Source organism: Engystomops pustulosus, chromosome 1, assembly GCF_040894005.1.
Source record: "Engystomops pustulosus chromosome 1, aEngPut4.maternal, whole genome shotgun sequence".
NCBI lineage: Eukaryota > Metazoa > Chordata > Amphibia > Anura > Leptodactylidae > Engystomops > Engystomops pustulosus.
Genome location: NC_092411.1, coordinates 1,293,778 through 1,319,010, shown reverse-complemented (window position 1 = coordinate 1,319,010; position 25,233 = coordinate 1,293,778). Strand labels below are relative to the sequence as shown.

The following is a 25,233-nucleotide window of genomic DNA, read 5'->3' as shown; positions in this document are numbered from 1 at the left end:
GAGCGAAGTAATGTCTTGTGTCTAGTAAGAGACTGTAGTACCATGGGGAGCCACGGGCACCTAGGTCTCTGCACTGGGCCAGTCTTCTAAATTCAGACCAACTTATCACAGTCTGAATAGGTCTGAACCATGGGCAGCCTCCCAATGCATCACCTCTGATCGCAACGATGACTTCTTGCTGGTTCTGCCACCTTACAAGGCTCTATGCACGTTTGCATTGTAGATTTTGAGAATTCATGAAGATTATGACAGAACTGGAAAAATGGCGGTAAAGATGCATTTATAAGACCTCTGCTTGCTCTCTGGGTAGGGGAATTGTTTGCAGGGTTTATGTTTTTCAGAGCTATTATTTAGCTATTGTTTTGCTAGACAATCCTTGTAGTTACAGTAACCAATAGACCTGGTAATTGGCAGGTGCTAGGGCAAAACCTTGTCCTTGTTTCCTGAGCCGACAGCAGTCGTGGCTGTTTATCAGTGGTCTGTACATGTACAATGTATCTGAGAGATAACATACTGGGTGACTGGAGCAGGGCCAATCTTGAATCGCTCTATATACGTCTGAGCTGTGTGAGCAGGGTTGGTTTTGTTTTGTGCTCTGTTAGGTCATAGATCACATTTATCAGCTCGCCAGGGATATTTCCCTGTGTTATCGTTGCAGAGGAGGGGATATGGATGTTTATCCCTCCTCCCTCACATACCTGCTGTTCACACCGCCTGCACCTGAGAGCAAGTACTTTCTCTGCTGGGCACAGATCACTATGACAGGACCCGGGATGTGCTGCGGCACTCTGCCGGACACAGGTCACTATGACAGGACCTGAGATGTGCTAGGCACAGGTCACTGACAGGACCCAGGATGTGCTGGGGCACTCTGTTGGACACAGGTCACTATGACAGGACCTGAGATGTGCTGGGCACAGGTCACTGACAGGACCCGGGATGTGCTGCGGCACTCTGCTGGACACAGGTCACTATGACAGGACCCGGGATGTGCTGCGGCGCTGTGCTGGGCACAGGTCACTATGACAGGACCTGAGTTGTGCTGGGCACAGGTCACTATGACAGGACCCGGGATGTGCTGCGGCACTCTGCTGGACACAGGTCACTATGACAGGACCCGGGATGTGCTGCGGCACTCTGCTGGACACAGGTCACTATGACAGGACCCAGGATGTGCTGCGGCACTCTGCTGGACACAGGTCACTATGACAGGACCCGGGGTGTGTGCTGCGGCACTCTGCTGGACACGGGTCACTATGACAGGACCTGAGATGTGCTGCGGCTATGATAGGACCCGAAATGTGCTGGGCACTGGTCACTATCATAGGACCTGAGATGTGCTGCTGCACTGTGGAGGGACCAGGTCACTATAACAGCACCTGAGATGGGCTGCGGCACTGTGCTGAGCACTGGTCACTATGACGGTACCTGAGATGTGCTGCGGCCGTGGTCACTATGACAGGACCCAATATGTGCTGTGGCACTGGTCACTCTGGCGGTACCCGAGATGTGCTGCGGCACCAGTCGCCAAAACAGGGCTGCAATCCCTTATGATGATGTATACAATAGAGATGAGCCAGCACTCTCAGACCTGGCAGATCCTGCTCCAGCACATATCATGACGTCCCTCTATGGCTGTCACCTTTGTCGTGTTGTCTCCATTGTGGTGTAGTTGATCCATATGAGGGTTTGTATTGATGTATTACGGCCTGAGGAGCCGTGATCCATCACACGCACTTGTCTGCTGTCCGGTGTGACAGGACCGAGCTGCCGGCTCCGCACAGTGTGAATTATTTGGTCATAGCCCAGCATCGAGGTGAGTGAGCAGCTGATAGTAATACAAGGATTTTAGAGCAGGATACAATAAAGTGGACACTAAGCCACATGTACAAATCCTCATGGACCAGAGGATTGGTGTTTCTCTATCGCCCTTTTTCTGGGCCACTTCTGTTATGCTGAATTATCTTCTTAAATAATTGGTGTGGATGTAAGGAAGTATGCAGGGTATTTCATGAATATGGAAATTGATTTAAGAATTATCATATGAGACTTAACAGCCCTGCTCCTAGCCGTCACCAGCATCCACTTCTCTCATGTCTAGCTCAGTCTCTAGGTGGCGCTGCTGCAGCCTCCACTGCACTGCTCCTGCTAATTTCTGGCTCAGTCACTAGGTGGCGCTGCTGCTGCCTCCCTGCACTGCTCCTGCTAATTTCTGGCTCAGTCACTAGGTGGCGCTGCTGCTGCCTCCCTGCACTGCTCTTGCTCATTTCTGGCTCAGTCACTAGGTGGCGCTGCTGCTGCCTCCCTTCGCTGCTCCTGCTCATTTCTGGCTCAGTCACTAGGTGGCTCTGCTTCCGCCTCCCTTTGCTGCTCTTGCTCATTTCTGGCTCAGTCACTAGGTGACGCTGCTGCCGCCTCCCTTTGCTGCTCTTGCTCATTTCTGGCTCGGTCACTAGGTGGCGGTGCTGCTGCCTCCCTGCACTGCTCCTGCTCATGTCTGGCTCAGTCACTAGGTGGCGCTGATGCAGCCTCCCTGCACTGCTCCTGCTCATTTCTGGCTCAGTCACTAGGTGGCGCTGCTGCTGCCTCCCTGCACTGCTCCTGCTCATTACTGGCTCAGTCACTAGGTGGCGCTGCTGCTGCCTCCCTTCGCTGGTCCTGCTCATGTCTGGCTCAGTCACTAGGTGGCGCTGCTGCTGCCTCCCTGCACTGCTTCTGCTCATGTCTGGCTCAGTCACTAGGTGGCGCTGCTGCTGCCTCCCTGCACTGCTCCTGCTCATTACTGGCTCAGTCACTAGGTGGCGCTGCTGCTGCCTCCCTGCACTGCTCCTGCTCATTACTGGCTCAGTCACTAGGGGGCGCTGCTGCTGCCTCCCTTCGCTGCTCCTGCTCATTACTGGCTCAGTCACTAGGTGGCGCTGCTGCTGCCTCCCTGCACTGCTCCTGCTCATGTCTGGCTCAGTCACTAGGTGGCGCTGCTGCTGCCTCCCTCCACTGCTCCTGCTCATTTCTGGCTCAGTCACTAGGTGGCGCTGCTGCTGCCTCCCTGCACTGCTCCTGCTCATGTCTGGCTCAGTCACTAGGTGGCGCTGCTGCTGCCTCCCTGCACTGCTCTTGCTCATGTCTGGCTCAGTCACTAGGTGGCGCTGCTGCTGCCTCCCTTTGCTGCTCCTGCTCATTACTGGCTCAGTCACTAGGTGGCGCTGCTGCAGCCTCCCTGCACTGCTCCTGCTCATTTCTGGCTCAGTCACTAGGTGGCGCTGCTGCAGCCTCCCTTCGTTGCTCATGTCTGGCTCAGTCACTAGGTGGCGCTGCTGCAGCCTCCCTGCACTGCTCCTGCTCATGTCTGGCTCAGTCACTAGGTGGCGCTGCTGCAGCCTCCCTTCGCTGCTCCTGCTCATGTCTGGCTCAGTCACTAGGTGGCGCTGCTGCAGCCTCCCTTCGCTGCTCCTGCTCATGTCTGGCTCAGTCACTAGGTGGCGCTGCTGCTGCCTCCCTGCACTGCTTCTGCTCATGTCTGGCTCAGTCACTAGGTGGCGCTGCTGCTGCCTCCCTGCACTGCTCCTGCTCATTACTGGCTCAGTCACTAGGTGGCGCTGCTGCTGCCTCCCTGCACTGCTCCTGCTCATTACTGGCTCAGTCACTAGGTGGCGCTGCTGCTGCCTCCCTGCACTGCTCCTGCTCATGTCTGGCTCAGTCACTAGGTGGCGCTGCTGCTGCCTCCCTGCACTGCTCCTGCTCATTTCTGGCTCAGTCACTAGGTGGCGCTGCTGCTGCCTCCCTGCACTGCTCCTGCTCATTTCTGGCTCAGTCACTAGGTGGCGCTGCTGCTGCCTCCCTGCACTGCTCTTGCTCATGTCTGGCTCAGTCACTAGGTGGCGCTGCTGCTGCCTCCCTTTGCTGCTCCTGCTCATTACTGGCTCAGTCACTAGGTGGCGTTGCTGCAGCCTCCCTGCACTGCTCCTGCTCATTTCTGGCTCAGTCACTAGGTGGCGCGGCTGCTGCCTCCCTGCACTGCTCTTGCTCATGTCTGGCTCAGTCACTAGGTGACGCTGCTGCTGCCTCCCTGCACTGCTCCTGCTCATGTCTGGCTCAGTCACTAGGTGGCGCTGCTGCTGCCTCCCTGCACTGCTCCTGCTCATGTCTGGCTCAGTCACTAGGTGGCGCTGCTGCTGCCTCCCTTTGCTGCTCCTGCTCATTACTGGCTCAGTCACTAGGTGGCGCTGCTGCTGCCTCCCTTTGCTGCTCCTGCTCATTTCTGGCTCAGTCACTAGGTGGCGCTGCTGCTGCCTCCCTTTGCTGCTCCTGCTCATGTCTGGCTCAGTCACTAGGTGGCGCTGCTGCTGCTGCCTCCCTTCACTGCTCCTGCTCATTTCTGGCTCGGTCACTAGGTGGCGCGGCTGCTGCCTCCCTGCACTTCTCCTGCTCATGTCTGGCTCAGTCACTAGGTGGCGCGGCTGCTGCCTCCCTTTGCTGCTCCTGCTCATTACTGGCTCAGTCACTAGGTGGCGCGGCTGCTGCCTCCCTGCACTGCTCCTGCTCATTTCTGGCTCAGTCACTAGGTGGCGCTGCTGCTGCCTCCCTGCACTGCTCCTGCTCATGTCTGGCTCAGTCACTAGGTGGCGCTGCTGCTGCCTTCCTGCACTGCTCCTGCTCATGTCTGGCTCAGTCACTAGGTGGCGCTGCTGCTGCCTCCCTTTGCTGCTCCTGCTCATTACTGGCTCAGTCACTAGGTGGCGCTGCTGCTGCCTCCCTTTGCTGCTCCTGCTCATTACTGGCTCAGTCACTAGGTGGCGCAGCTGCTGCCTCCCTGCACTGCTCCTGCTCATTTCTGGCTCAGTCACTAGGTGGCGCGGCTGCTGCCTCCCTGCACTGCTCTTGCTCATGTCTGGCTCAGTCACTAGGTGACGCTGCTGCTGCCTCCCTGCACTGCTCCTGCTCATGTCTGGCTCAGTCACTAGGTGGCGTTGCTGCAGCCTCCCTGCACTGCTCCTGCTCATTTCTGGCTCAGTCACTAGGTGGCGCTGCTGCTGCCTCCCTGCACTGCTCCTGCTCATGTCTGGCTCAGTCACTAGGGGGCGCTGCTGCTGCCTCCCTGCACTGCTCCTGCTCATGTCTGGCTCAGTCACTAGGTGGCGCGGCTGCTGCCTCCCTGCACTGCTCTTGCTCATGTCTGGCTCAGTCACTAGGTGGCGCTGCTGCTGCCTCCCTGCACTGCTCCTGCTCATGTCTGGCTCAGTCACTAGGTGGCGCTGCTGCTGCCTTCCTGCACTGCTCCTGCTCATGTCTGGCTCAGTCACTAGGTGGCGCTGCTGCTGCCTCCCTGCACTGCTCCTGCTCATGTCTGGCTCAGTCACTAGGTGGCGCTGCTGCTGCCTCCCTGCACTGCTCCTGCTCATGTCTGGCTCAGTCACTAGGTGGCGCTGCTGCTGCCTTCCTGCACTGCTCCTGCTCATGTCTGGCTCAGTCACTAGGTGGCGCTGCTGCTGCCTCCCTTTGCTGCTCCTGCTCATTACTGGCTCAGTCACTAGGTGGCGCTGCTGCTGCCTCCCTTTGCTGCTCCTGCTCATTTCTGGCTCAGTCACTAGGTGGCGCTGCTGCTGCCTCCCTTTGCTGCTCCTGCTCATGTCTGGCTCAGTCACTAGGTGGCGCGGCTGCTGCCTCCCTTTGCTGCTCCTGCTCATTACTGGCTCAGTCACTAGGTGGCGCTGCTGCTGCCTCCCTGCACTGCTCCTGCTCATTTCTGGCTCAGTCACTAGGTGGCGCTGCTGCTGCCTCCCTGCACTGCTCCTGCTCATGTCTGGCTCAGTCACTAGGTGGCGCTGCTGCTGCCTTCCTGCACTGCTCCTGCTCATGTCTGGCTCAGTCACTAGGTGGCGCGGCTGCTGCCTCCCTGCACTGCTCTTGCTCATGTCTGGCTCAGTCACTAGGTGACGCTGCTGCTGCCTCCCTGCACTGCTCCTGCTCATGTCTGGCTCAGTCACTAGGTGGCGTTGCTGCAGCCTCCCTGCACTGCTCCTGCTCATTTCTGGCTCAGTCACTAGGTGGCGCTGCTGCTGCCTCCCTGCACTGCTCTTGCTCATGTCTGGCTCAGTCACTAGGTGACGCTGCTGCTGCCTCCCTGCACTGCTCCTGCTCATGTCTGGCTCAGTCACTAGGTGGCGTTGCTGCAGCCTCCCTGCACTGCTCCTGCTCATTTCTGGCTCAGTCACTAGGTGGCGCGGCTGCTGCCTCCCTGCTCCTGCTCATGTCTGGCTCAGTCACTAGGTGGCGCGGCTGCTGCCTCCCTGCACTGCTCCTGCTCATTACTGGCTCAGTCACTAGGTGGCGCTGCTGCTGCCTCCCTTTGCTGCTCTTGCTCATTTCTGGCTCAGTCACTAGGTGGCGCTGCTGCTGCCTCCTTTTGCTGCTCTTGCTCATTTCTGGCTCAGTCACTAGGTGGCGCTGCTGCTGCCTCCTTTTGCTGCTCTTGCTCATTTCTGGCTCAGTGTCTAGGTGGCGCTGCTGCTCCTGCAAAGATTGTAGGAAGTGAAGGGTAGCCTTCAGCATCACTGGATGTCTGCGCTAAAATCCATTTCTCTTTCCCCAGCAATAGATCAAAGCTGTTTTCGGTTTCTTACTAGAATGGCGATTACTAGATCAGTGCTGACCCTCTGGTGTAAGCATGTAAGGTCCTACCAGCCACGGCCTAACAGAAAGCTGATCAGAGCCCAGTTCTCCGGTGTGAATGTGATACAAGTGCAGATGATTTATCACTATGGTGTTCTCTCCTCTTTGCCTGAATATCATCAACGTACTCAGTGATCTGCCGGAGTAATGAGCCTCTCACACAAGCACAGCACAAGAATGGAGCTGAATTTGGGGGTTACATTTATGCTCCTCCCACGTGTCACAGATCGGAGTCAGGTGCTCGATCATTTCATCATTTGCAGAGCGAATTGCATTGGTGGCTGCACTGCTCCGCCGGGTCCTCGTGTCTGTCGCCACTTCTGGGGAGATGTAGGTTTTCTTTTAAAGGACATCTCCCCTTTTCATGCTCATTAACATAATTTTACCCATTTTTAGAAGGAAGGAGGAGCCATGGATAACCTATAAGAAGATTCCCACGGTCCCAGTGCCCGGATCTATGAGTAATGTCCCTGCTTTATCAGGATGGATTCTGATGGGAGATTCTCTTTACGTAACGGAGAAAGTTGCAATCAGTGATCACAGCAAGGGAGTCATGGGGGAGGGGCCTTGCAGGATAGGGGACATTCACGGAGTCACAATGTTGGTGGATTATACTCTGGGCACATTCAGGTGGGGCAAGTCCTGACAAAAGTTCTCTGCCTTGTGCTGTGTCAGCAGTGTTCACGTCTTGTGTGAGTCATCCCCTCCGTCCCCTGTAGTGTATGACATGCGCCAGCAGACGGCGCTCTTGTCTCATTATCACAGCAGCGCTGGCAGTGATCACATCGATGTGAAGCCGTCTCTGACACCTCCCGCTTAAGACCCAAAAAGTCTCCAGGATGGAGAGACCCCTCGATCATGGTCTGAATTCATACTGAAAATCAATCAATCAATCATACCGATATCTTCTGCTCCCCAGGAGCTTTCGCCTGCGCCCCAGAGTCACCCCCGTCTGTCTCCCCTCCAGTGTGAGCCTCGAGGACCTTCAGTAGGGAATGTTTCATCAGATAACTTGCAGGTTATTTTCCCTTGGTCCCATAACGCAGATTGTTAGCTCCTGCGCCCAGTGATTGCCCCCCCCCCCCTGACATTGATGTACAGGGATGTGGTGTCGGGTGGATTGCGGCTGCGCCCAGTGATTGCCCCCCCCCCCCCCCTGACATTGATGTACAGGGATGTGGGGTCGGGTGGATTGCGGCTGCGCCCAGTGATTGCCCCCCCCCCCTGACATTGATGTACAGGGATGTGGGGTCGGGTGGATTGCGGCTGCGCCCAGTGATTGCCCCCCCCCCCTGACATTGATGTACAGGGATGTGGTGTCGGGTGGATTGCGGCTGCGCCCAGTGATTGCCCCCCCCCCCCCTGACATTGATGTACAGGGATGTGGTGTCGGGTGGATTGCGGCTGCGCCCAGTGATTGCCCCCCCCCCTGACATTGATGTACAGGGATGTGGTGTCGGGTGGATTGCGGCTGCGCCCAGTGATTGCCCCCCCCCCTGACATTGATGTACAGGGATGTGGGGTCGGGTGGATTGCGGCTGCGCCCAGTGATTGCCCCCCCCCCCTGACATTGATGTACAGGGATGTGGGGTCGGGTGGATTGCGGCTGCGCCCAGTGATTGCCCCCCCCCCTGACATTGATGTACAGGGATGTGGTGTCGGGTGGATTGCGGCTGCGCCCAGTGATTGCCCCCCCCCCCTGACATTGATGTACAGGGATGTGGTGTCGGGTGGATTGCGGCTGCGCCCAGTGATTGCCCCCCCCCCCCTGACATTGATGTACAGGGATGTGGGGTCGGGTGGATTGCGGCTGCATCCAGTCATTTAACACGGGAGCTGGGGCGGAAAGCGAGTAATTTGTGTCTCCAGCTCCGCGGCTGATGTCAGCAGCGCACGTCGATAGCTCCACTTACAGCGAGACTCAACTAATGAAAATCCAATGAACAAACTGCTGGAAGTAAAGAAGTATTCCATTAAAATTAGAAAATCAAATCCCGCACAGATTATTTTCTCGGCCTTATTGATTCCCTTTATTACGGAAATATTGCTGCTAAATAACATTAGTGTGAACAATCCTTACATGTCTCTCCGGGCAGGGAGTCAATAGTGTAATGTCAGAGGCCGCCCGCGGAGGAGGACAACTCCCATCGGAGTATCAGCACCTCATGTACCATTTATCCAAGCCTTCTCCATAGGGACATCACTGCTGCTCCTGGGACTTCACTGCACTCCTACACACTGACCCTGTGACATCACTGCACTCCTACACACTGACCCTGTGACATCACTAGATTCCTATACACACACACTGATCCTGTGACATCACTAGTTTCCTATACACACACACTGATCGTGTGACATCACTGCACTCCTACACACTGACCCTGTGACATCACTAGATCCCTATACACACACTGACCCTGTGACATCACTAGATCCCTATACACACACTGATCCTGTGACATCACTGCACTCCTACACACTGACCCTGTGACATCACTGCACTCCTACACACTGACCCTGTGACATCACTGCACTCCTACACACTGACCCTGTGACATCACTGCACTCCTACACACTGACCCTGTGACATCACTGCACTCCTACACACTGACCCTGTGACATCACTGCACTCTTACACACTGACCCTGTGACATCACTGCACTCCTACACACTGCTCCTGTGACATCACTGCACTCCTACACACTGCTCCTGTGACATCACTGCACTCCTACACACTGCTCCTGTGACATCACTGCACTCCTACACACTGCTCCTGTGACATCACTGCACTCCTACACACTGACCCTGTGACATCACTAGATTCCTATACACACACACTAATCCTGTGACATCACTAGATTCCTATACACACACACTGATCCTGTGACATCACTAGATTCCTATACACACACACTGATCCTGTGACATCACTAGATTCCTATACACACACACTGATCCTGTGACATCACTAGATTCCTATACACACACACACTGATCCTGTGACATCATCATTATTATTATTTACAGAGCACATTAATTCCTGGTGCTGTACAATCACTTAGGGCAGTGATGGCTAACCTATGGCACTGTTGCCAGAGGTGGCACTCGGAGCCCTTTCTGTGGGCACTCAGGCCATCACCAGAGATGACTCCAGGTATCTTCCTGCAGTCCCAGACAGCCCAGGACTTGCTGTGCACAGAGCTATTTCATAGTGACAGCGCTACCTGGGACTATTTTCTGCTTTATTGGTGTCCTCAGGTGCTGATGTCAATGAAAACTGTGACAGAGAAGGGAGTATAAATCACAAATTAAATTTCTAAGCTGGCACTTTGCGATAAATAAGCAGGTCTTGGTTGTAGTTTGGGCACTCGGCCTCTAAAAGGTTCGCCATCACTGACTCTAGGGGTTCACATACATTAAGACAAGTGGACGGAGGACCCTGTCTCTGTGGGCTCACAATCTATATAGGAGGGAGGATGGAGACACGAGGTGCAGGAGCAGAGCAGTTATTGTGTGTTGTAGATGAACCTGAACAGGGGGGTATTCAGGTTATGTTTGGAGGTTTGGGAGGTGAGGGACAATCTGACACAGTTTGGCAGAGAGTTCCAGAGTCTGGGGGAAGCACAGGAGAAATCCTGGAGAGGGGTGTGAGAAGAGCGGATGGTAATAGGATGAGCCGGGCAGCAGAGAGGAGAGGCAGGGGAGAAGCCAGGAGACACAGGGATGAGCCGGGCAGCAGAGAGGAGAGGCAGAGGAGAAGCCAGGAGACAGAGGGATGAGCCGGGCAGCAGAGAGGAGAGGCAGAGGAGAAGCCAGGAGACAGAGAGATGAGCCGGGCAGCAGAGAGGAGAAGCCAGGAGACAGAGGGAAGAGCCGGGCAGCAGAGAGGAGAGGCAGAGGAGAAGCCAGGAGACAGAGAGATGAGCCGGGCAGCAGAGAGGAGAAGCAGAGGGATGAGCCGGGCAGCAGAGAGGAGAGGTAGAGGAGAAGCCAGGAGACAGAGGGATGAGCCGGGCAGCAGAGAAGAGAAGCAGAGGAGAAGCCAGGAGACAGAGGGATGAGCCGGGGAGCAGAGAAGAGAAGCAGAGGAGAAGCCAGGAGACAGAGGGATGAGCCGGGCAGCAGAGAGGAGAGGTAGAGGAGAAGCCAGGAGACAGAGGGATGAGCCGGGCAGCAGAGAGGAGAGGCAGAGGAGAAGCCAGGAGACAGAGGGATGAGCCGGGCAGCAGAGAGGAGAAGCAGAGGAGAAGCCAGGAGACAGAGGGATGAGCCGGGCAGCAGAGAGGAGAAGCAGAGGAGAAGCCTGGAGACAGAGGGATGAGCCGGGCATCAGCGAGGAGAGGCAGAGGAGAAGCCAGGAGACAGAGGGATGAGCCGGGCAGCAGAGAGGAGAAGCAGAGGAGAAGCCTGGAGACAGAGGGATGAGCCGGGCATCAGCGAGGAGAGGCAGAGGAGAAGCCAGGAGACAGAGGGATGAGCCGGGCAGCAGAGAGGAGAGGCAGAGGAGAAGCCAGGAGACAGAGGGATGAGCCGGGCATTAGCGAGGAGAAGCAGAGGAGACAGAGGGATGAGCCTGGCAGCAGAGAGGAGAAGCAGAGGAGAAGCCAGGAGACAAAGGGATGAGCCGAGCAGCAGAGAGGAGAGGCAGAGGAGAAGCCAGGAGACAAAGGGATGAGCCGGGCAGCAGAGAGGAGAGGCAGAGGAGAAGCAGAGGAGACAGAGGGATGAGCGGGGCAGCAGAGAGGAGAGGCAGAGGAGAAGCCTGGAGACAGAGGGATGAGCCGGGCATCAGCGAGGAGAAGCAGAGGAGACAGAGGGATGAGCCGGGCAGCAGAGAGGAGAAGCCAGGAGACAAAGGGATGAGCCGGGCAGCAGAGAGGAGAGGCAGAGGAGACAGAGGGATGAGCGGGGCAGCAGAGAGGAGAGGCAGAGGAGAAGCCAGGAGAGAGATGGATGAGCCGGGCAGCAGAGAGGAGAGGCAGAGGAGAAGCCAGGAGACAAAGGGATGAGCCAGGCAGCAGAGAGGAGAGGCAGAGGAGACAGAGGGATGAGCCGGGCAGCAGAGAGGAGAGGCAGAGGAGAAGCCAGGAGACAGAGGGATGAGCCGGGCAGCAGAGAGGAGAAGCAGAGGCGACAGAGGGATGAGCCGGGCAGCAGAGAGGAGAAGCCAGGAGACAGAGGGATGAGCCGGGCAGCAGAGAGGAGAGGCAGAGGAGAAGCCAGGAGACAGAGGGATGAGCCGGGCAGCAGAGAGGAGAGGCAGAGGAGAAGCCAGGAGACAGAGGGATGAGCCGGGCAGCAGAGAGGAGAAGCCAGGAGACAGAGGAATGAGCCGGGCAGCAGAGAGGAGAGGCAGAGGAGACAGAGAGATGAGCCGGGCAGCAGAGAGGAGAGGCAGAGGAGAAGCCAGGAGACAGAGGGATGAGCCGCGCAGCAGAGAGGAGAAGCCAGGAGACAGAGGGATGAGCCGGGCATCAGCGAGGAGAAGCAGAGGAGACAGAGGGATGAGCCGGGCAGCAGAGAGGAGAAGCCAGGAGACAGAGGGATGAGCCGGGCAGCAGAGAGGAGAAGCCAGGAGACAGAGGGATGAGCCAGGCAGCAGAGAGGAGAGGCAGAGGAGAAGCCAGGAGACAGAGGGATGAGTGGGGCAGCAGAGAGGAGAGGCAGAGGAGAAGCAGAGGAGACAGAGGGATGAGCCGGGCAGCAGAGAGGAGAGGCAGAGGAGACAGAGGGATGAGCCGGTCAGCAGAGAGGAGAGGCAGAGGAGAAGCAGAGGAGACAGAGGGATGATCTGGGCAGCAGAGAGGAGAAGCAGAGGAGAAGCCAGGAGACAGAGGGATGAGCCGGGCAGCAGAGAGGAGAGGCAGAGGAGAAGCCAGGAGACAGATGGATGAGCCGGGCAGCAGAGAGGAGAAGCAGAGGAGAAGCCAGGAGACAGAGGGATGAGCCGAGAAGCAGAGAGGAGAAGCCAGGAGACAGATGGATGAGCCGGGCAGCAGAGAGGAGAAGCAGAGGAGAAGCCAGGAGACAGATGGATGAGCCGGGCAGCAGAGAGGAGAGGCAGAGGAGAAGCCAGGAGACAGAGGGATGAGCCGGGCAGCAGAGAGGAGAGGCAGAGGAGAAGCCAGGAGACAGAGGGATGAGCTGGGCAGCAGAGAGGAGAGGCAGAGGAGAAGCCAGGAGACAGATGGATGAGCCGGGCAGCAGAGAGGAGAAGCAGAGGAGAAGCCAGGAGACAGAGGGATGAGCCGAGAAGCAGAGAGGGGAAGCCAGGAGACAGATGGATGAGCCGGGCAGCAGAGAGGAGAAGCAGAGGAGAAGCCAGGAGACAGATGGATGAGCCGGGCAGCAGAGAAGAGAGGCAGAGGAGAAGCCAGGAGACAGAGGGATGAGCCGGGCAGCAGAGAGGAGAGGCAATGGAGAAGCCAGGAGACAGAGAGATGAGCTGGGCAGCAGAGAGGAGAGGCAGAGGAGAAGCCAGGAGACAGAGGGATGAGTCGGGCAGCAGAGAGGAGAAGCCAGGAGACAGATGGATGAGCCGGGCAGCAGAGAGGAGAAGCAGAGGAGAAGCCAGGAGACAGATGGATGAGCCGGGCAGTAGAGAGGAGAGGCAGAGGAGAAGCCAGGAGACAGAGGGATGAGCCGGGCAGCAGAGAGGAGAGGCAGAGGAGAAGCCAGGAGACAGAGGGATGAGCCGGGCAGCAGAGAGGAGAGGCAGAGGAGAAGCCAGGAGCCAGAGGGATGAGCCGGGCAGCAGAGAGGAGAGGCAGAGGAGAAGCCAGAAGACAGAGGGATGAGCCGGGCAGCAGAGAGGAGAGGCAGAGGAGAAGCCAGAAGACAGAGGGATGAGCCGGGCAGCAGAGAGGAGAGGCAGAGGAGAAGCCAGGAGACAGAGGGATGATCCGGGCAGCAGAGAGGAGAGGCAGAGGAGAAGCAGAGGAGACAGAGGGATGAGCCGGGCAGCAGAGAGGAGAGGCAGAGGAGAAGCCAGGAGACAGAGGGATGATCCGGGCAGCAGAGAGGAGAGGCAGAGGAGAAGCAGAGGAGACAGAGGGATGAGCCGGGCAGCAGAGAGGAGAGGCAGAGGAGAAGCCAGGAGACAGAGGGATGAGTCGGGCAGCAGGGAGGAGAGGCGGAGGAGAAGCCAGGAGACAGAGGGATGAGCCGGGCAGCAGAGAGGAATGGCAGAGGAGAAGCCAGGAGACGGAGGGATGAGCCGGGTACCAGAGAGGAGAAGCAGAGGAGAAGCCAGGAGACAGAGGGATGAGCCGGGCAGCAGAGAGGAGAGGCAGAGGAGAAGCCAGGAGACAGAGGGATGAGCCGGGCAGCAGAGAGGAGAGGCAGAGGAGAAGCCAGGAGACAGAGGGATGAGCCGGGCAGCAGAGAGGAGAGGCAGAGGAGAAGCCAGGAGACAGAGGGATGAGTCGGGCAGCAGAGAGGAGAAGCAGAGGAGACAGAGGGATGAGCTGGGCAGCAGAGAGGAGAGGCAGAGGAGAAGCCTAGAGACAGAGGGATGAGCCGGGCAGCAGAAAGGAGAAGCAGAGGAGACAGAGGGGTGATCCGGGCAGCAGAGAGGAGAGGCAGAGGAGAAGCCAGGAGACAGATGGATGAGCCGGGCAGCAGAGAGGAGAGGCAGAGGAGAAGCCAGGAGACAGAGGGATGAGCCGGGCAGCAGAGAGGAGAGGCAGAGGAGAAGCCAGGAGACAGAGGGATGAGCCGGGCAGCAGAGAGGAGAGACAGAGGAGAAGCAGAGGAGACAGAGGAATGAGCCGAGCAGCAGAGAGGAGAGGCAGAGGAGAAGCCAGGAGACAGAGGGATGAGCCGGGCAGCAGAGAGGAGAAGCCAGGAGACAGAGGGATGATCCGGGCAGCAGAGAGGAGAGGCAGAGGAGAAGCAGAGGAGACAGAGGGATGAGCCGGGCAGCAGAGAGGAGAGGCAGAGGAGAAGCCAGGAGACAGAGGGATGAGTCGGGCAGCAGAGAGGAGAGGCGGAGGAGAAGCCAGGAGACAGAGGGATGAGCCGGGCAGCAGAGAGGAATGGCAGAGGAGAAGCCAGGAGACAGAGGGATGAGCCGGGTACCAGAGAGGAGAAGCAGAGGAGAAGCCAGGAGACAGAGGGATGAGCCGGGCAGCAGAGAGGAGAGGCAGAGGAGAAGCCAGGAGACAGAGGGATGAGCCGGGCAGCAGAGAGGAGAGGCAGAGGAGAAGCCAGGAGACAGAGGGATGAGTCGGGCAGCAGAGAGGAGAAGCCAGGAGACAGAGGGATGAGCCGGGCAGCAGAGAGGAGAGGCAGAGGAGAAGCCAGGAGACAGAGGGATGAGCCGGGCAGCAGAGAGGAGAGGCAGAGGAGAAGCCTAGAGACAGAGGGATGAGCTGGGCAGCAGAAAGGAGAAGCAGAGGAGACAGAGGGGTGAGCCGGGCAGCAGAGAGGAGAGGCAGAGGAGAAGCCAGGAGACAGAGGGATGAGCCGGGCAGCAAAGAGGAGAAGCCAGGAGACAGAGGGATGAGCTGGGCAGGAGAGAGGAGAGGCAGAGGAGAAGCAGAGGAGACAGAGGGATGATCCGGGCAGCAGAGAGGAGAGGCAGAGGAGAAGCCAGGAGACAGAGGGATGAGCCGGGCAGCAGAGAGGAGAGGCAGAGGAGAAGCAGAGGAGACAGAGGGATGATCTGGGCAGCAGAGAGGAGAGGCAGAGGAGAAGCCAGGAGACAGAGGGATGAGCCGTGCAGCAGAGAGGAGAGGCGGAGGAGAAGCCAGGAGACAGAGGGATGAGTCGGGCAGCAGAGAGGAGAGGCAGAGGAGAAGCCAGGAGACAGAGGGATGAGCCGGGCAGCAGAGAGGAGAGGCAGAGGAGAAGCCAGGGGACAGAGGGATGAGCCGGGCAGCAGAGAGGAGAGGCAGAGGAGAAGCCAGGAGACAGAGGGATGAGCCGGGCAGCAGAGAGGAGAAGCCAGGAGACAGAGGGATGAGCCGGGCAGCAAAGAGGAGAGGCAGAGGAGAAGCCAAGAGACAGAGGGATGAGCTGGGCAGCAGAAAGGAGAAGCAGAGGAGACAGAGGGGTGAGCCGGGCAGCAGAGAGGAGAGGCAGAGGAGAAGCCAGGAGACAAAGGGATGAGCTGGGTAGCAGAAAGGAGAAGCAGAGGAGACAGAGGGGTGAGCCGGGCAGCAGAGAGGAGAGGCAGAGGAGAAGCCAGGATACAGAGGGATGAGCCGGGCAGCAGAGAGGAGAAGCCAGGAGACAGAGGGATGAGCCGGGCACCAGAGAGGAGAGGCAGAGAAGAAGCAGAGGAGACAGAGGGATGAGCCGGGCAGCAGAGACGAGAGGCAGAGGAGAAGCCAGGAGACAGAGGGATGAGTCGGGCAGCAGAGAGGAGGAAAAGTGAAGGAGAAGCCAGGAGACAGAGGGATGAGCCGGGCAGCAGAGAGGAGAGGCGGAGGAGAAGCCAGGAGACAGAGGGATGAGTCGGGCAGCAGAAAGGAGAGGCAGAGGAGAAGCCAGGGGACAGAGGTATGAGCCGGGGAGCAGAGAGGAGAAGCCAGGAGACAGATGGATGAGCCGGGCAGCAGAGAGGAGAAGCAGAGGAGACAGAGGTATGAGCCGGGGAGCAGAGAGGAGAAGCCTGGAGACAGAGGGATGAGCCGGGCAGCAGAGAGGAGAAGCCAGGAGACAGATGGATGAGCCGGGCAGCAGAGAGGAGAAGCAGAGGAGACGCCAGGAGACAGATGGATGAGCCGGGCAGCTGAGAGGAGAAGCCAGGAGACAGATGGATGAGCCGGGCAGCAGAGAGGAGAGGCAATGGAGAAGCCAGGAGACAGAGGGATGAGCCGGGCAGCAGAGAGGAGAGGCAGAGGAGAAGCCAGGAGACAGAGGGAAGAGCCGGGCAGCAGAGAGGAGAGGCAGAGGAGAAGCCAGGAGACGGAGGGATGAGCCGGGCAGCAGAGAGGAGAGGCAGAGGAGAAGCCAGGAGACAGAGGGATGAGCCGGGCAGCAGAGAGGAGAGGCAGAGGAGACAGATGGATGAGCCGGGCAGCAGAGAGGAGAGGCAGAGGAGACAGAGGGATGAGCCGGGCAGCAGAGAGGAGAGGCAGAGGAGACAGATGGATGAGCCGGGCAGCAGAGAGGAGAGGCAGAGGAGAAGCCAGGAGACAGAGGGATGAGCCGGGCAGCAGAGAGGAGAGGCAGAGGAGAAGCCAGGAGACAGAGGGATGAGCCGGGCAGCAGAGAGGAGAAGCAGAGGAGACAGAGGGATGAGCCGGGCAGCAGAGAGGAGAGGCAGAGGAGAAGCCAGGAGACAGAGGGATGAGCCGGGCAGCAAAGAGGAGAGGCAGAGGAGAAGCCAGGAGACAGAGGGATGAGCTGGGCAGCAGAAAGGAGAAGCAGAGGAGACAGAGGGATGAGCCGGGCAGCAGAGAGGAGAGGCAGAGGAGAATCCAGGAGACAGAGGGATGAGCCGGGCAGCAGAGAGGAGAGGCAGAGGAGAAGCCAGGAGACAGAGGGATGAGCGGGGCAGCAGAGAGGAGAGGCAGAGGAGAAGCAGTGGAGACAGAAGGATGAGCCGGGCAGCAGAGAGGAGAGGCAGAGGAGAAGCCAGGAGACAGAGGGATGAGCGGGGCAGCAGAGAGGAGAGGCAGAGGAGAAGCAGTGGAGACAGAAGGATGAGCCGGGCAGCAGAGAGGAGAGGCAGAGGTGAAGCCAGGAGACAGAGGGATGAGCCGGGCAGCAGAGAGGAGAGGCAGAGGAGAAGCAGAGGAGACAGAGGGATGAGCCGGGCAGCAGAGAGGAGAGGCAGAGGAGAAGCCAGGAGACAGAGGGATGAGCCGGGCAGCAGAGAGGAGAGGCAGAGGAGAAGCAGAGGAGACAGAGGGATGATCCAGGCAGCAGAGAGGAGAAGCAGAGGAGAAGCCAGGAGACAGAGGGATGAGCTGGGCAGCAGAGAGGAGAGACAGAGGAGACAGAGGGATGAGCCGGGCAGCAGAGAGGAGAGGCAGAGGAGAAGCCAGGAGACAGAGGGATGAGCCGGGCAGCAGAGAGGAGAGGCAGAGGAGAAGCAGAGGAGACAGAGGGATGATCCGGGCAGCAGAGAGGAGAAGCAGAGGAGAAGCCAGGAGACAGAGGGATGAGCTGGGCAGCAGAGAGGAGAGACAGAGGAGACAGAGGGATGAGCCGGGCAGCAGAGAGGAGAGGCAGAGGAGAAGCCAGGAGACAGAGGGATGAGCGGGGCAGCAGAGAGGAGAGGCAGAGGAGAAGCAGTGGAGACAGAAGGATGAGCCGGGCAGCAGAGAGGAGAGGCAGAGGTGAAGCCAGGAGACAGAGGGATGAGCCGGGCAGCAGAGAGGAGAGGCAGAGGAGAAGCAGAGGAGACAGAGGGATGAGCCGGGCAGCAGAGAGGAGAGGCAGAGGAGAAGCCAGGAGACAGAGGGATGAGCCGGGCAGCAGAGAGGAGAGGCAGAGGAGAAGCAGAGGAGACAGAGGGATGATCCGGGCAGCAGAGAGGAGAAGCAGAGGAGAAGCCAGGAGACAGAGGGATGAGCTGGGCAGCAGAGAGGAGAGACAGAGGAGACAGAGGGATGAGCCGGGCAGCAGAGAGGAGAGGCAGAGGAGAAGCCAGGAGACAGAGGGATGAGCCGAACAGCAGATAGGAGAGGCTGAGGAGAAGCAGAGGAGAAGCCAGGAGACAGAGGGATGAGCCGGGCAGCAGAGAGGAGAGGCAGAGGAGAAGCCAGGAGACAGAGGGATGAGTCGGGCAGCAGAGAGGAGAGGCAGAGGAGAAGCCAGGAGACAGAGGGATGAGCCGAGCAGCAGAATTATGGATGGATTGGAGAGGTGTTACAGAGTTATCTGGGAGACCACAGAGAAGATTACTGCAGAAGATGAAGAGGGCAGAAACTAGTTTCCTATACACACAATGATCCTGTGACATCACTAGATTCCTATACACATTCTGATCCTGTGACATCACTAGATTCTTATACACACACTGAGCCTGTGACATCACTAGATTCTTATACACACACTGATCCTGTGACATCACTAGATTCTTATACACACACTGAGCCTGTGACATCACTAGATTCTATACACACACTGATCCTGTGACATCACTAGATTCTTATACACACACTGAGCCTGTGACATCACTAGCCTCATACACACACTGATCCTGTGACATCACTAGCCTCATACACACACTGATCCTGTGACATCACTAGCCTCATACACACACTGATCCTGTGACATCACTAGATCCCTATACACACACTGATCCTGTGACATCACTAGCCTCATACACACACTGATCCTGTGACATCACTAGCCTCATACACACACTGATCCTGTGACATCACTAGCCTCATACACACACTGATCCTGTGACATCACTAGATTCTTATACACACACTGAGCCTGTGACATCACTAGCCTCATACACACACTGATCCTGTGACATCACTAGCCTCATACACACACTGATCCTGTGACATCACTAGCCTCATACACACACTGATCCTGTGACATCACTAGATCCCTATACACACACTGATCCTGTGACATCACTAGCCTCATACACACACTGATCCTGTGACATCACTAGCCTCATACACACATCGGGGGATATTTATGGTGGCTTCTTATAGTTAGCACTTGCCATTATTTTCCCCTCCTATCCTGTGACATCACTAGACTTACAAACAGCGTGGGGCAGAGCTAAAATCTGTCCCATGATTGGTGGTGAGTGGGAGGTCCTGCTACATCTAAGGGACCCCCAGCAGTCGGACCCCCACTGGTCATCCTATCCCCAGCACAGGGTAGGGGATAACTATAGTGTTGGGTGAGGTGGAGATTGATGGGAAGTGTCGATCTATCAAAATATATAAACGGTCATTGCTGATGATAATTGATGCAAATTTTTAAAAATGTGTGAAAACGCAATAAAAACTATTTAAATTTGGTATCAGCGCAATAGCACCGAACCCAAGTTATCTGGAGCGCACGGTGAAAGTCCTAAAAACTGCGCCCACAAGAACATGAGGCAACATTTAGTGACATCTGCTGGTGCCGGATTTCTGGGTGACAGCTCCTCTACCACATCACTACAGGGGAAGTCACATCAAAGACAGGGGGCGGTAGAGCGGCTTCCTCTTCACAGGGAAGTGATAGATTCCTTATAGATGACCCCCCTCCGGATCACACAGACCTCACACTCTCCCCCTGTACTGACACTGCTGCGGGGAGGACAGGCTGGAAGGCGCCTCGCGGTATATTCTCTGCTGATTATAACTTGTAGCATTTTGTTACAATGTATCAGTATGGAAACAGAGAAGAACGTTGTTACACAGCATCACTACAATCCGGATAATTGTCCGTGATGATGTGATGCCCCCTCACCCCAGCGAGTGCCCACTACTTGGCGCTCCCCACAATAGACTTCAGAAACGTGTGTGTGAGTCAGGAAATTTGGCAGATCCCATTGGTTCCACCTGTTCCCCAGCTCTAATCACAAGAGAAGAGAAGAGAGAAACTCATTGGGGGACATTTACTATGGCGTTTCCGCCAGTTTTGTGGCGCTCTCACCACATGTTCTGCTCTTAGACCTATTTATTAGCTGTCGGGGACAGAAAAAATGACTTTTTCCGTCTGCTCCGACTCTTCTCCGAAAAGGGGCGTGGCTTTGGCGGAGTGGAAACTCAGACACAATTAATATGTGTCACAGCCATTTTTGGGCGCTGTAAACTGGCGGAAAGTAGACCAAAAGAAAACTGGTCTAGCAGGGACTGTTGGACACATTTCTGGTGCTTGGGACAGATTTTGGTCCCAGGGACAGAAAATGGTCTCGGGGACAGAAATGTCTCTGCACAGCTCTACAATATTAACCCCTTAACGCTCTGCGCCGTAGCTCTACGGCGCAGAGGTATAAGGGATGTATGAAGAGGGCTCACGGGCTGAGTCCTCTTCATACAGAGGTGGGGGTTTTTGCATTTTGCACAAAACCCCCACCGCTAATAACCGCGGTCGGTGCTTGCACCGATCGCGTCTATTAACCCTCTAAACGCCGCCCGCAAAGTCGCGGGCGGCGTTTAAAAGACGGCGGCGCGCGGGCGCCGCCATCTTTTTTTCGATCGCCACGCCCCCGAACGAAATAAAAAATGATCAAAATGTCGCACAGACCTCAAAATGGTAGCAATGAAAACGTCGCCTCATTTCGCAAAAAATGACACCTCACACATTTCCGTGCGCCAAAGTATGAAAAAGTTATTAGCGTCAGAAGATGGCAAAAAAATTTTTTTCTTTTTTGTACACATTCGTTTAATTTTTGAAAATGTATTAAAACACAATAAAACCTATATAAATTTGGTATCACCGCGATCGCACCGAACCAAAGAATAAAGTAGGCGTGTTATTTGGAGCGAAGAGTGAAAGTCGTAAAAACTGAGCCCACAAGAACATGACGCACATGCAGTTTTTTTTCAATTTTTCCACATTTGGAATTTTTTTTCAGCTTCGCAGTACACGGCATGTTAAAATAAATAACATTACGGGAAAGTAAAATTTGTTACGCACAAAATAAGCCCTCACACAGGTCTGTACACGGAAAAATGAAAAAGTTATGGAGAGCGAGAAATTAGCCGAAAAACCCTCCGTCCTTAAGGGGTTAAATGTGTATCTTCTTTCCGAGAGCAGGTCGGTAACAAAGCCAATGCAGACATCGGCACTCTAAGTAAATGTCCCCCACTCTGTACATACTTTCCCTATAGCACCATGTATCACAGCAGCAATTAGGAATACAGGTTGTCCCCTACTTAAGGACACCCAACTTACAGACGACCCCTAGTTACAGACGGACCTCTCTGCCCCCTGGGACCCCTGTGACCTCTCTGGATGTTACTATAGTCCCCGGCTGCAATGATCAGCTGTAAGGTGTCTGTAATGAAGATTTATGGATAATCCTTGGTCCCATTACAGCAAAAAAACTTGAAGCTCCAATTGTCACTGGGGCAGCAAAATTTTGGAATACTTCTTCTATAGCACCATGAATTACAGCAGCAGATAGGAATACTTCTTCTATAGCACCATGAATTACAGCAGCAGATAGGAATACTTCTTCTGTAGCACCATGTATTTAAGCTGCAGTAAGAAATACTTTGTATATAGCACCATGTATTACAGCGGCAGTTAGGAATACTTCTCCTATAGCATAATTTATTACAGCAGCAGTTAGGAATAATTTTTCTGTAGCACCATGAATTACAGAAGCAGATAGGAATACTTCTTCTGTAGCACCATGTATTACAGCCACATTTCGGAATACTTCTCCAATAGCACCCTGTATTACAGCAGCAGATAAGAATACTTCTTCTATAGTACCATGTATTACAACAGATAGAAATACTTATTTTGTAGCATCTTGTATCACAGCAGCAGATAGGAATACTTCTTCAATAGCACCATGTATTACAGCTGCAGTTAGGAATACTTCTTCTATTGCACTTTGTATTACAGCGGCAGTTAGGAATACTTCTTCTGTAGCACCATGTATTACAGCTGCAGTTAGGAATACTTCTTCTATTGCACTATGTATTACTGCGGCAGTTAGGAATACTTCTTCTATAGCACCATGTATTACAGCGGCAGTTAGGAATACTTCTTCTATTGCACTATGTATTACTGCGGCAGTTAGGAATACTTCTTCTGTAGCACCATGTATTACAGCTGCAGTTAGGAATACTTCTATTGCACTATGTATTACTGAGGCAGTTAGGAATACTTCTTCTGTAGCACCATGTATTACAGCAGCAGTTAGGAATACTTCTTCTATAGCACCATGTATTACAGCTGCAGTTAGGAATACTTCTTCTATAGCACCATGTATTACTGCGGTGGTTAGGAATATTTCTTCTATAGGACCATGTATTACAGCAGCAGTTAGGAATATTTCTTCTATAGCACCATGTATTACAGCTGCAGTTAGGAATACTTCTTCTATAGCACCATGTATTACTGCGGTGGTTAGGAATATTTCTTCTATAGGACCATGTATTACAGCAGCAGTTAGGAATACTTCTTCTGTAGCATCATGTGTTAAAGCAGCAGTTAGGAATACTTCTTCTGTAGCATCATGTGTTAAAGCAGCAGTTAGGAATACTTCTTCTATAGCAACATTTATTAAGACTGCAGTTAGGGATACTTCTTCTGTAGCACAATGAATTACATCAGCAGTTAGGAATACTTCTTCTGTAGCACCATGTATTACAGCTGCAGTTAGGAATACTTCTGTAGCACCATGCATTATAGCTGCATTTACGAATACTCCTGCTGTAGCACCATGTATTACAAGAATACTTCTGTAGCACATTGTATTACTATAGCTGTTAGGAATACTTCTTCTGTACCACCGTTTATTACAGCAGCAGTTAGGCATATATTTTCTATAGCACCATATATTACAGCCGCAGATAGGAATACCTCTTCTGTAGCACCATGTATTACAGCGACAGTTAGGAAGGCTTCTTCTGTAGCACCTTGTATTACAGCCGCAGCTAGGAATACTTCTTCTATAGCACCATGTATTACAGCAGCAGTTAGGAATACTTCCTCTGTAGCACCATGTATTACTGCGGTGGTTAGGAATATTTCTTCTATAGCACCATGTATTACAGCAGCAGTTCGGAATACTTCTTCTATAGCACCATGTATTACAGCAGCAGTTAGGAATACTTCTTCTATAGCGTCATGTATTACAGCAGCAGTTAGGAATATTTCTTCTATAGGACCATGTATTACAGCAGCAGTTAGGAATATTTCTTCTATAGGACCATGTATTACAGCAGCAGTTCGGAATACTTCTTCTATAGCACCATGTATTACAGCAGCAGTTAGGAATACTTCTTCTATAGCACCATGTATTACAGCAGCAGTTAGGAATATTTCTTCTATAGGACCATGTATTACAGCAGCAGTTAGGAATATTTCTTCTATAGCACTGTATTACAGCAGCAGTTAGGAATATTTCTTCTATAGCACTGTATTACAGCAGCAGTTAGGAATACTTCTTCTATAGGACCATGTATTACAGCAGCAGTTAGGAATACTTCTTCTATAGGACCATGTATTACAGCAGCAGTTAGGAATATTTCTTCTATAGCACCATGTATTACAGTGGCAGAGCCAGGCACTTGTTCTGCTGCATCTCAACAGCCTGGGGATCAGGAACGGCCACAACGATCCCTCTCTCATGCTCCACCAGAGGTGTATCCTAATAACCTTGATCTGTGTATCTATAAGACTCATATGGGATTAAATCATAGTACAAGTATATAATAACCCCCACTGCCGCCATTAAAAATAGGAAACTGAACTTAATTATTATTCTTTGATTGACTGTACCAGAACAATGACAGCAGAGGCTAGGACCTGTAGATCAATGGGCAACATCTAATCCAGAGACCCTCAATACTGACACCCAGCGCCCCCATAGATCAGATTGTCTAAGGAGCCGCTACACAGAGAAGCTACAGATCTCAGCGCTTTTACACATAGGAACGAAGCCGTAGTGACTCAGTTCAGACACTATACAGAGAACGGCGCTGTCTGCTTCGTGTCATTATAAGTGAAATACTCCTTTCTGTTAGATGTTGGCATGGAGTCTGTGGGTTATGGCCTCAGGATCTCCGGGATATTGTCATGAGCAGATACATGATACAGTCCTAGTGCCAGGGCCGTCTGCTATGTGGCCACTAGGTGTCACTATAATACATAGAAAGCAGGACCTGCCTAGAGAGGGGTACGGGGGGAGCACACAGAGGTGCAGCTTAGGGTATGCACACACTTTAGGGGTAGTTTGGCTAATTTTAGGAGGGGCTAATTCTGTAGTAGGAAAGGTTGAAAAAAGAGGCTGCATAATAAAGATAGACATATAATAGACATGAGGAAATGATAGGTAAGAAAGGAAGATGAGACAGATACCTGGATGGACACCCCTTTGTTATAGAATATTCTCTTTATTCTTCTTTCCGGTGACTTAACCCCTTCCTCCCCTCCCCCTGTGATGATGATGAGTGGCTGCTCCTGGGCCTGCAGGGTCATGTCTGCCTCTGTCCAGGCGGCTGAGCCCCCAGAAGATAAAGAGATGAAACAGAGTCCATAAAATCCCAGATGTTACTGGTGATGGTAGGGGGGTTTACATACAGAGGACAGGAATCCCCCCCAGTGCTGTCTGTCTGGCTGCTGCCTCTATAAACACCTCATGGGGGTTAACCCTTCCTGTCCCGGACTCCCGTCTCCACCAAAATCACCAGCCAAACAGACAGAAAAAATGTTTTATTCTGATATGATACGTAGGCTTTATTCTCTGGTAATGCTATACTTGTATATTCTTTGCTTTCTATTTGTTATTTGTTTCTTTGTCGTTTTTGTATATGTTTTTTTTTTATTTTCACCTTTTCCTGGTGTATTTTTTCCAGAATCTTTTTGTTTGGGTAAATATTATCATATATTAAAGGTGCCCTTCTGGTTCGTGGTGTTATTTTCTCATGTATTTTTATTGTCACTACCATTCGGCCCCCTGGGTGA

The 25,233-nt window shown here is 54.2% G+C and overlaps 1 protein-coding gene across 2 annotated transcripts in view; it reads left to right on the top strand.

Annotated features, from left to right (window-relative positions):
• LOC140114589 (sigma non-opioid intracellular receptor 1) overlaps positions 1 to 25,233 on the top strand; it is a 195,994-nt gene that overhangs the window by 7,418 nt on the left and 163,343 nt on the right. The window lies entirely within an intron of this gene.